The sequence below is a fragment of the Bactrocera dorsalis genome, chromosome 1 (assembly GCF_023373825.1).
Source record: "Bactrocera dorsalis isolate Fly_Bdor chromosome 1, ASM2337382v1, whole genome shotgun sequence".
Lineage (NCBI taxonomy): Eukaryota > Metazoa > Arthropoda > Insecta > Diptera > Tephritidae > Bactrocera > Bactrocera dorsalis.
The window spans coordinates 35,339,309-35,351,580 of record NC_064303.1 but is presented as its reverse complement, the minus strand read 5'-3'; the positions used below and the strand labels follow the sequence as shown (position 1 = coordinate 35,351,580).

Genomic DNA, 12,272 nt, shown 5'->3' with positions numbered 1-12,272 from the left:
AAAAGAAAAGTTTGGACAAAGGCCGAGACGCTCCTATTCCTGAAGTGCTACAAAGAGAGGAAGGATGAGTTCCTGGACGCGCGCAAGAAAAAGTTCGCAGACTTTCAAGTTATTTTGTAAATATTTATTACATTTGTTTCCATAGAATATAACGGTTAATGCGGCTGCCCTTGTAGCAAAAATGCGAACGCGTTTGAAGACGTATAAATAGATAATGAGAAGCAGATTGGAACTACCTTAAATGTCGGAAATGGACGAAATTTTTGGTGAAAGTTGTTTAGCGTCCAACAGCCACACCAAAAACATTGGGACAGATCCTCAAGAGGCATTGATTGAGTCAAGTGGTTAGGATAAATTTAATTTTCATTACGTATTGCTTATATTGAATTCGCTTTTTTATATTTTTAAACAGTAAATCAGTTGTTAACAGAGTCAAATGATTTTTTTTGTTATCGTAAAAGCGCTAGAGAACGATATTTTGATCAAAAAAATCGAACTAAAGAGAAAAAGTGCTGAAGAAAAGCCGAAGTTCTACGCGAACATACAAAAACAAATTCAAGATTTGTCGAAAAACGAGATATACAGATGGAAATTGAATAAAAAAAAACTGGAAATAGAAGATAAAAATTGAATAAGAATATATATTTTTTTATTTAAGGGGTTACATGGGTTTCACAGTTTTCAACATCGAAATTTATCTTCTTAAACTCTACAACATCTCTAGAATATTGTCATACATTTTCAAGTTAATCCGAGTAATAGTTTCGGATATACAGCTTTGAGAACTTGTGCGCTAGATGCTAGCTATGTTAAGTGCGCCGTCTTTACACGCGTTTCTCAAAACTATGTTTTCAAAGTCGGTTGTCAGGACTTCTCGCGAACTACTCAACCAATTTTGATGAAATTTTACACAGGTCTTCGAGATATCATTTACAAGGTCTTGAACGAAGGATTTTTTTTAATTACAACTATTTAAAAAAATTTCGAGAAATTTTCATCGAAATTTGAATTTTTTTATAAAAACGTCTGCCAAAAATTTTCACTTTTTTCCTTGGTCCAATACCTCGTTTATTGTTTTTACTAAAACACGTATTTTTATTTTTATTTCAGATGAACCTGAAAGAAGTTCTGCTGCCAACGCTGAGGCACCTTTTTTCCGAGGTACTGCCGGAAATGACGTCGTAATGACTGCCATATTCATATTTATTTTTAACTTAACAAAATGTATATTAAATATGAGTCTTTTAATTAAAAAAAAATTTCATTAAAATATTTCAATTTTTATAAGTAAAAAAAATGATTGAAAAGGCCGTTTTTGACCGAGGAAACCCATGTAACCCGTTAAAAGAAATCTACAATCAAGCTTATCATAAAATGAATATTTTTTACATACAAATCTTGAACAAATGCATACGTACATATATGTACGTGTTTATATAAAACAAACTAATTTTATTATTTGAGATTCAGTCACTGTATACATATGTACTCGTGCTTATTTATACATACATATGTACATATGCATTGGAAAAATGTTGCTCTAAAGGTGCATTTTAAAAACATTTATTAATTTTCTCGTGTTAAAATTGTAAGCAACTGATTCCGACGATCTCCACTTGCTTCTCTCGCCTCCTCATTTACAGGTTCTGGCTCCGATTCGGTACTTTCAATTGTATGGTCAATGATAGTATCGTCGTTTGTAATAATACACATATTGTACAAAATGCATGCATTTTCAACTAAATTTGAAATTGCACATTAATTTCTGCGCTTTTTAAATTTAAGAAGCCTTCGAAAACGTCCTTTCAGTGCTCCAAATGAATTTTCAACAACTATTCTTGTTGAAGCTCTGCAAGAGTATGCCGAGTCTCTGAGAATAAAAGTTGAATTTGGATATAAAATGTCCATATTACTTTCCGATTTTCTATAAAATGCTGATCTTTTTAGCACTATACAGTCATGATATATATCCAGGTTCACGACAATAAACATCAATAAATTTTTTATCAGCATCGATAATGGCCTGTAGAACAATACAATAATTACGTTTCCGATCAACATATATATTTTTGTCTTTTATTGGTGCATTAATTGTTATATGGGTACAATCAATAGCACCAATAACACCTGGTATTTGTTTCCTTTGTAAAAACTTGCGAGTTGTTTCTTCCAACGCATCTCCAGTTGGCCACTTAACGAACTCATGGCCTATTGAGATAACCCACGCGACAACTCGACGAACAAACGCCCATGCTGTGGGCTTCGTAACACCAAACAATGCGGTCAGTTGTTTTAGCAGGAATTTTGCCCTTTTCCGGACTTCGTAGCAAAATGGGTATGTTCACTTTCTTCTTATCTTCCTGCTAAAAATACTCATAAAGGAAAATGTCATAACAAAAACAAATCGTACCTATTAAGTAATCTAAAGTGGTGCGACTCAAACGCAAAGTGAGATGTGAAATCCTCCGATGACGAACTTGATTCACCAGCTAAGGCAGCCAGGATGTTCAATATTTCCTCCTCCTCTTCATTGGAATTTGTGTACACTGTACCAACTGGAAAACACACAAAGTTTTATTTTGTCTTAATTCAAATTCTGTCACAATCTTTTTGAACAAATTGCAGCTTTATCAGGACGAGTCGAGTTACATACCTAAAATATCTTCCAAAATCATTCGAATTTCGAGCTCTCTTGTCGTCTATTTAACCCTTTTCTGACGATTTTCAAGTCTTCCTGAGGGAGGCATGTTTTCACCGATTTCTCGACCGTCCTGAATACAATTAGGCTTTTCCAACATTTGCAATGATTCTGCACACAAAATTTGTTTTGAAATATAAAACTTGAGTCAAATTCTTTATTCGATTGTAAAAATCACAACGCGCTACAAAGGAGTATCGACTTAAGCAGCTGTTGTATACTAAATTAATGACGGATCGCCCTCATATTTGATATAAATATTTTGGAAATTTTTGTCCTTGTTCGGACCCGTTCATATACCAAGCTTTTTGCCGGCAATGTACACGGTACCTTTGTTTAAAATGGTAAGTGCTTTTGCTTGTGTAATCCGCGATGCACCGGATATGTCAATGAGAGCTGATCATTGGGCACGTTCAAGCGTTTTAGCAAGAATACCTTTTTCGAGCGAGTTAATTTTTACATTAAGTAAAAATGAGTCAAAAGAATATATTTTGAGCAGCACCGAAATGTGTACTCTTCATTTATACTCTCAAGACTAACTTATTACATGTTTCTTATTTCTATTTATACTAACCAGAATGTTTACTTATTACTAGTTGATAGTTCCTTTAGATACAGATTCTATTATTTGTTTATGTTTGTATACATATACAAGTATCTTGTTTGCTTAGATATATGTGGCCTGGTCTACGGAAATGGGGCTTAGGTGTCAAAATTAATGAGATAACTTATAAAATTAATGAGATAATGAGATATTTTTAACAGCTGTTTCCCAGAAAACTAGTTTTCGCACGTTAGCTCCCTTTTCGTAGACCAGGTCACATATGTATTTGTTTTGTTTTAAGATAAGGCTGTTGTGGTATTCAAAATCAATGTTGTTTTGATACTTGTTTGTTTAGGATTGTTTGTTGCAGTGATAGTGCATTTCAATTGTTCCAACTGAAGGTTGTTTGCACAACAAAAGGTTGTTTTGCTGTTTGTTACTATTATAAGGAATATGTTCCTTAACTAGCGCTCTCCACTGGACAAATATATCATAGAATGTTATTGTAGATTTCCTAGAGCCGAAACAGTACCTTTGATGAGAGTGCCCACATTTTCAAAATAGCTCCTCTACATCAATATTGATCCTGAATATTAGGCATACATGAAAGGATTAAGTTCAGTGACAACCGATCGGTTTATACTTTGCAAACTGCGACTTTATATTAAAACTGGTAAAACTTTATATTAAAATATCTTGCGAACAAATTCAACATTCCTATTTTTTCCTCATATATGTAAAATTCAAATGTGTTCAAAGCACTGATAAAAATGTTTGAAACAAAATTATAATTTTCAAAATAAAAATTGAAATGGTTAACTATGCTTATTTAATCGCTGATTTACACTTTTGAGAGTATTATTCAAATACTATATACAAGGTGTTTCCAAACACAACGGGAACTTTCATTTGTTTGAACAAAAAATTATTTTCAATTTCTGGGATAGTCTTTAGTTCTTTCAACGATGTAATTTTAATGTCATTTACCATGCCTGGAGCATAGTTAAAGTATTATTTTTGGCGATGAATTCACGAACAAGGAAAGAAGTGTGAGCTTTTAAAAAACGAAAACCGTCAAGCTCATAAAAGAACGTCAAACCTTAGTGAATGATATAGACAAATTAAACAGTGATTATTGCTTTTGATTTTATCGAATTTTAGGGGCATGTGTACCAGCATGACACAAAAAAATTTAAAATTTGACACACTTAGCCCACTAAATTTTAAAATACTCGTTATTTTCAGAACACACCTTGAATATGATATTAGTTCCTTAAAATGGTGCAAGGATCAGATTATGTGTATTGAAAATAGAGAGAAATGTGGTTTTATTATAAATTTCGCTTGATAAAGAAATATATTTGCAAAAATTCAACTTTTTTTAGCTTAAGTAAATTTATGGGCTCAAGTAATTCAATGAATGGCGGCAAAGTAGTGTTCTAACAAGCAAATCCTTGGTATAAGACGTAGCATCGGCATAGGTGAAATGTAGATAATAAGTACTCACCCCTTTGCAAAATCGGTGTTAAGCACAGGTAGGAAAAAAGTAGTTGTGGTTTTAAATCTCTACATTTTATAATTTTCTACATTCCTTAGTCACCACAACCAATTTTGATATCACCAAAGCAAATCTGATAATTTTTAATTGTTATCTCCCCAAACGTTTTCAAATTTAAACGGTCAGACATTTTGCCCAACTTTTTCATTAAAATTTTGTTATTGCAAGCAGCAAAAAAAACACTTTGGAACAATAAAGTTTGGTCAATATTCGAATTTAGCCACTAACGTTCGTGTTTATATTACCTGTGGGCATGCCTTATTTTATTCAGTAAAATCGAACAAGCAAATTAAATTGTAATAAGCAATATTTAAGTTTTTATTGGGTGTTTTTTTTTACGAGGCGGGTCCCAACCCCAGCGCACAAGCCTATGTAGGGGATGTTTCGCCTTCTCACTTTAGCTCGCCTTCACGCGGATGTTCTTAGGCTAACCAGAGGATACTTGGTCAAAGGCCGGAAGTTGCAAGCTGCTTGAGCCATATCTAAAAGAAACGTTTATGGCCACTGCCAAGTGAATAGCGATCAGAGAACTTTCCTCACTTGCGTGAGCTTCTACACATGACCCCATCCTCCGACGCCAGGGTGGGCAAAGAAGGTATCTTTGCCACTATGGTCGGTAAATTCAGCCTTCACGACGAAACATCCCCAAATGGGTTGAGGATGACCGACTTCGCCGGGACCCGAAATATGGTTATCTGTAGTACTAGATTCCAGCATAAGAAGATTCATGGACACATCTCCAGTACTTCAGATGTGCGTTCGCTCCGTGGTCCTAACATCGACTCGGACCACTATCTTGTTGCAACTAAGATTCGCACCCACCTCTGTGCAGCAAAAAACGTACGCCAACAAACACAAAGAAGGTTCGACAACCACAAACGACAGCTGAACGATTTTCTATTCGGCTTGCTCTCCTGCTCTCTGAGAGCACTCGTCAACAACTCGGTATAAGGGTACTGTGGGACGGCATTTCAAACTTCTTACGTACTTACGTTACAGGCTGCCTACCACGCTACGTTACGATCACTACAACACGTGCGGGATGGGATAGATACCGAGAGTTGAAGAGGGAAGCGAGATGCATTTGTAGACAGAAAAAGAAAGAGGTCGAAATGTGTGAGTACGAAGAGTTTGATAAGCTTTGTAAGAAGGTTTCAAGACCGGAGCATATCCTTGGAGAACCCCCAAAGGTGATCTAGTCACCGATGCCCAGAGCATACTTAAATTATGGAGGGAAAAGTTCTCCACCCTGCTGAATGGCAGTGAACGCTCAACACCAGAAGAAGGCGAACCCGATTCACCATTCGATGATGATGGAGCAGGCGTTCCATTGCCCGATAATAAAGAAGTTCGAACAGCTATTACCCGCCTGAAGAACAATAAAGCGACGGGGCCCATGGATTGCCGGCCGAGCTATTCCAACACGGCGGCGAAGAACTGATAAGGAGCATGCCTTTGTAAAATATGGTCGGATGAAAGCATGCCCAACGATTAGAATTTAAGTGTGCTCTAACCATTCCATAAAAAAGGAGGCCCCACAATCTGCACTAACTACCGTGGCATAAGTTTCCTCAACATCGCATATAAGGTTCTATTAAGCGTATTGTGTGAAAGATTAAAGCCCACCGTCAACAAACTGATTGGTCCTTATCAGTGTGGCTTTAGACCTGGCAAATCAACAACCGACCAGATATTCACCATGCGCCAAATCTTGGAAAAGACCCGTGAAAGGAGAATCGACACAGACCACCTCTTCGTCGATTTCAAAGTTTACTTTCGACAGCACAAAAAGGAGCTGCCTCTATGCCACGATGCCTGAATTTGGTATCCCCGCAAAACTGTGTAAACTGACGTCGAGCAACACCAAAAGTACCATCAGGATCGAAAAGGACTTCTCCGAGCTATTCGAAACCAACCGAGGTTTCAGACAAGGCGACTCCCTATCGTGCGACTTCTTCAACCTGCTGCTGGAGAAAATAGTTTGAGCTGCAGAACTTAATCGAGCAGGTACAATGTTTTATAAGAGTGTACAGCTGCTGGCGTATGCCGGTGATATTGATATCATCGACCTCAGCACCCATACCGTTAGTTCTGCTTTCTCCGGACTGGACAAGGAAGCAAAACAAATGGGTATAGCAGTGATCGAAGGCAAGACGAAATATCTCCTGTCATCAAACAAACAGTCATCGCACTCGCGACTTGGCACTCACGTCACTGTTGACAGTCATAACTTTGAAGTTGTAGTTAATTTCGTCTATCTTGGAACCAGTGTAAACTCCACCGACAATGTCAGCCTGGAAATCCAACGCAGGATAACTCTTGCTAACAGGTGCTACTTCGGACTGAGAAGGCAATTGAGAAGCAAAGTCCTCTCTCTACAAAGAAAAACCAAACTCTATAAGTCACTCATTATTCTCGTCTTGCTATGTGATGCAGAGGCTTGGACGATGACCACAACTTCTGAGCCGACGTTGCTAGTTTTCGAGTGAAAGGTTTTGCGAAAAATGTAGGGTCTTTGCGCGTTGGCCATGGCGAATATCGCATTCAATGGAACGATGAGCTGTGTGAGATATACGACGACATTGACATAGTTCAGCGAATTAAAAGACAGCGGCTATGCTGGCGAGGTCATGTTGTCCGGATGAACGAAAACATTCCAGCTCTGAAAGTATTCGATGCAGTACCCGCAGGAGGAAGCAGAGGAAGAAGAAGACTTCCACTCCGTTGGAAGGACCAAGTGGAAAAGGACCTGGCTTCGCATGGAATATCCAATTGGCGTCACGTAGGGGAAAAAAGAAACGACTGGCGCACTGTTATTAATTCGGTTATAATCGCGTAAATGGTGTCTACGCCAACTAAGAAGAAGAAGAAGAAACAATATTTAAGCAAAAATGTGATCGAAGAGTGTAATTGCCAATAACAGTACAACGCAATATATTACAGCTTATTGGGGTTTCCGATTACAAGTGCTTATTTCATTCCAAATGCAACCGTTTTCAATCAACTCAAAGTAAAAAGAAATAAAATATAAAATAAAATTAAATAATTAACTCCTAGCAAATGAAATGTAAAAAATTCCAACAAAAGTTCCCTTATAACCGTTTATGGTTGAAATTTTTGCTATAGTACAAGCGAAACTAAAAAACCGTTAAAAAACGTTTTGCTGCCAAACAAAAAGGTTTAGCAGAAGCAAGCCATTCATCGCACGAAAAAAAACTATCGGCAAGAAAAAGTTAGGAAAACTCAAAAACACTCACACGCATAATCAAAGTTTAAGCCAATAACAATGAATCACACTTACGGTTCGACTGACATTGTGGTATATTTTAGTTAAAGTTTGAAGGGGTGATCATTTTAACACACTGCACTGCGAGCGAGCTGAGACGATTAAACCATGTTCATCTATCTCACTGTGTGTATATATATGTACATATGAGCTAGTTCGTCAGTTTTTAAGATATCGATCACAACTTTTGCCCATACCCTTTTCTCATCAAGAAGGTTTTTATTTGTCTGAACCGCCGATATCGATAAAGTCAATGAGATGAATGACGAATGAGTGAGTGCTAAGTTGAGCGATACTCAACTTACCTAAAAATCAACAGACATATTGCTTCAAATAAATGCAAACCATGTGTGGTAACCTATAGCTGAATCTCTACACTATCTATAGAAATGAGGTGTTGTGATTTTTGAAGGGTTCCGTATTAAAAGCTTTGTGTTTCTTTGTAATTGAATTGATCATGAAAGGAAGAGCACAGAAGGAATAGAAGAGGTAAGATAGTGGAGTATTTTATAGAAATAGTGATATATAATTTAAATTTCTTTCCATAACGTGTCTTCATTCTTCAAAATTTTCACCTGGTTATCAATATTTATATCCATTTACAAACATCAGTCTTCACACAAGAACGCCAAACACTTCATGGCCGCGAATCTTTTGTTTTCATAACCATTCACAGGCATTGCATTCATTTCTAAAGTCATGCACACATCTGTTGAGCCAGTGTAAATATATGAATATTTTCTACGACACATTGGACATGGATTGATTTTTTAGTTTGACATAAATTGGTACATAAATTAATCTGTAATTGTTTTCTCCACTTGTGCGGTTATTGCAACTATGGCTGTTATACGCTGCATCAAATGTGTGGTTATCATATAGTACACCATGTCGTATGAACAACACACAATGTAGAAGGCTCTTGTTTGCCAGAGAATTCAACTTCAAAATTATCATTTTAATGTACAGGATAACGTTCACGCTCTTCACACCCCAATAAGCTACCTCTTTGATGAAACCACCGAAATCGGATCACTATACCAAACTGCTGTCATACAAACTTAATGATCGTAGTCAAATGTTTGAATGGAAAGTTTTTTAATTTGATGCGATACATTCAAAATCTATATAAATAAAAATGAATCGCCAAAATGTATGTACGCGCATCACTTTCATACGACTGAACCAAATTTGATAATTCTTTTTTTTAAATGTTCGTTGAGGGTCAGGGATGGTTTATGCGGAGAAAAAAAATCGAATAATTGCCGGAAAACCCCTAAAACCAGCCCTTTTCTTTTTCCCATACAAACGAATGAATGTTTGTTTATTAGTAACGCTAAGGGAACGACTAAACCAATCTTGATGAAATTTTCAGAGAATGTTCTGTGGGGATCGGGGAAGGTTTAGAAATAAAAAAACCTGTATGCTTTTCGTGAGGAAAAGTCGGAAAATTGGATAATTCCAAAAAGTTAATTTTTTCCATACAAATTTTATTATTCAATTTTTTTATTTTATTTTTCAATTATTTAAATCTTTCGAATTTGGCGTTTGCTTCAAAAAATTTTTTCAAATTATTCAGTGAAAATGTTACGTGTTTTTCACACAAAGTGATCAATTACAGATTGAAATTTGCCACGATGCAATGAAGAGGTCGCGCTAATATCGGTCGGCGTTCTTTTTGGCATCAACATACATTAATAGCCCAAGGCACATGACCGAGTACTCCCAGAATGCGATGACATACGTGCAGTATTATGGGTCGCGATCAATCAGAAAGCGATCGTCACGATGTCACAGCAAGACTTTTCAAGCAACAGCTTCGATGGACATTAACTTGAAGCAACGTATATATGGTGCTGTTAGATGCTAGATGTACTCTGTTGAGTGGCAAAAGAGAGGTTTGCCGCACGCACACATTCTTCTTTGGATGGTGGAAGGTGGTTACACCAGATCAAATTGATGAAATCATTCCATAATGCGGCAATTCCTGAAGGTTCATGGACCTTGCGGACACCACAACCCCACTTTGGTTTATATGTCTGTCAATAAATACACGAAACAGTTTCTTTCGGAAACACAAACAAGAAATGATGGATATCCACTCTATCGGCGTCGCTCACCAGACGACAATGGCAGAATATTTAGCATTCAATTTAGAGGCGTGAATATCGAAGTTGACAACACATGGATCGTACCATATTCGCCACTGTTGTCTAATTCACATTCAAAAGTCATGTCAATGTTGAGTATTGCAGTTTGGTGTAATCGATAAAATACGTTTGTAAGTACGTCACCAAAGGAAGCAACATGGCGGTTATTGGTCTTAAACGATACGGTCGATACGTGAACTGCAACAAAGCGCTTTGTATTATATTTACTTTTGCAATTCATGAACGTTTTCCGACTGTTGTGCGTCTCGCAGTTGATTTGGAGAATGGTCAAAGAGTGTATTTCAACCCAGAGAATACAGTATAGCCAGTGGAAACATCGTCAGCAACAAAATTAACATTTATGAGTTTTTTCACAAATTGCATCAGTGATTCGTTTGTGAGAACATTGCTCTATTTGGAAATGCCTTGATATTATGCATGGAATGCATCGTCGAATAGTTACGCAGAAAGCAAGGTCAACCAGTAGATTGACATCCAGGTGTCTTATCAACTAATGCATTGGGGCGAATTTACACAATCCACCCAAAAAACGACGATTGTTCCTACCTTCGGTTGCTATTGATTAATTTACGCAGTTCAACTTTATTTGAGTCATTGCTTACTGTGAATGGTTCGATGTGTGCAAGTTTTGAAGAAGTAAGCCAGCAATTACAATCGCTGGAAAATGATAATCACTGGAATGCAAATGAAGTTCGCACACTTTTCGCGATAATCACTTCGGCATATCAGCCTTCAAATCCACGTCTATTATGGGATACATACAAAAATGACATTGCCGAAGACCTTTTACATCGTCTTCGCATAAAATTGGAAATGACCGGTTGATACTTCCGGTGGTTCGATATCAATTCCATCTTCCCTTTATCAATTCACGAAAGATGAACTCATCACAAATGTTCGGACATTGGCCAAATTATCGTAACTACGATTCCTTAAGTGCACGCGCAATGTTAGCTGCCAAAAATGCCGATGTTGTTGACTTCAACTGGAAGATTCAAAGTCAAATTCCGGGAGACTTGCGCTCATACAAATCGATCGATCGTCTTGACTATGAAGACGACGCCGTGAATTATCCAGTGATATTCCTAAATTCCTTGGACAGACTTGGTATACCACCGCATCATTTACGTCTCAAAGTAGGATCCGTCGTTATTATGTTTCCCAATCTTCATGCGCCGAAACTGTTTAATGGAAACCGACTGATTGTGACGCACCTATCGAATACAAAGGGACAGAATGCTTGATCCTATGAATTCCTTTGAGTTCTAACGATATGCCATTTTCTCAGAAACGTATTCTGTTTCCGTTGAGATGACAGCCAACAGGACCTAAAGATAGTCGCATAGTGTGAGGCATAAATTTGGAAATGCTATGTTTTTTACACGGCCGTAGCGTGTTCATGAGTTGGAAAACCATCTTTTCTGTACACCGAAACAGAAACCGAAAAATGTTGTTTATACAGCTGCGTTACATTGAAAAAAAAAAATAAATGAAATGATACATTTAACTTTTTTTTTATTTCAAACTATATAATTTCACGCAGGACAACGGCTGCGGGGTCAGCTAGTATATGATAAAAATTATTGCCTACGGCAATGGAGTCATCTGCGAAGAAATTGTTCAAATCAATTTCTTGAATGGAATATTTTGTATTTGTGAAAGGTATTCTTGTTTAGGTGCAACCGAAGTTAAGGTTTTTCTTATTTTTACTCGGGCTCACTTTTAAAAAAATAACAGGTGTTATTTTAATAAGAAAACCACAAAAAATATAAAAAAGCTTATATTTTCATAATTTAAAAACAAAATTTATTCTTCGGAAAGGTTTCTCCCGAAGCGGTCATTTGAATTTGATGAATAGCCAGAAATCACACGGAGCTAAATCACGATCTTAGTTGAAAATTTGGCGAAAAACTCACGAAGAATCCAATGCAGCACGAGACGGTGCATTATGGTGATGAAGAAAACACTATTTATTCAATATATCATGGCCAAGAAAAAACAAACAACAGCGAAAA

At 36.9% G+C, this 12,272-nt stretch overlaps 1 pseudogene; it reads right to left on the bottom strand.

The window, feature by feature from the left end:
- Positions 1–1,566: 1,566 nt before the first annotated feature.
- Positions 1,567–2,675, bottom strand: LOC125777459 (putative nuclease HARBI1; annotated as a pseudogene).
- Positions 2,676–12,272: the final 9,597 nt, after the last annotated feature.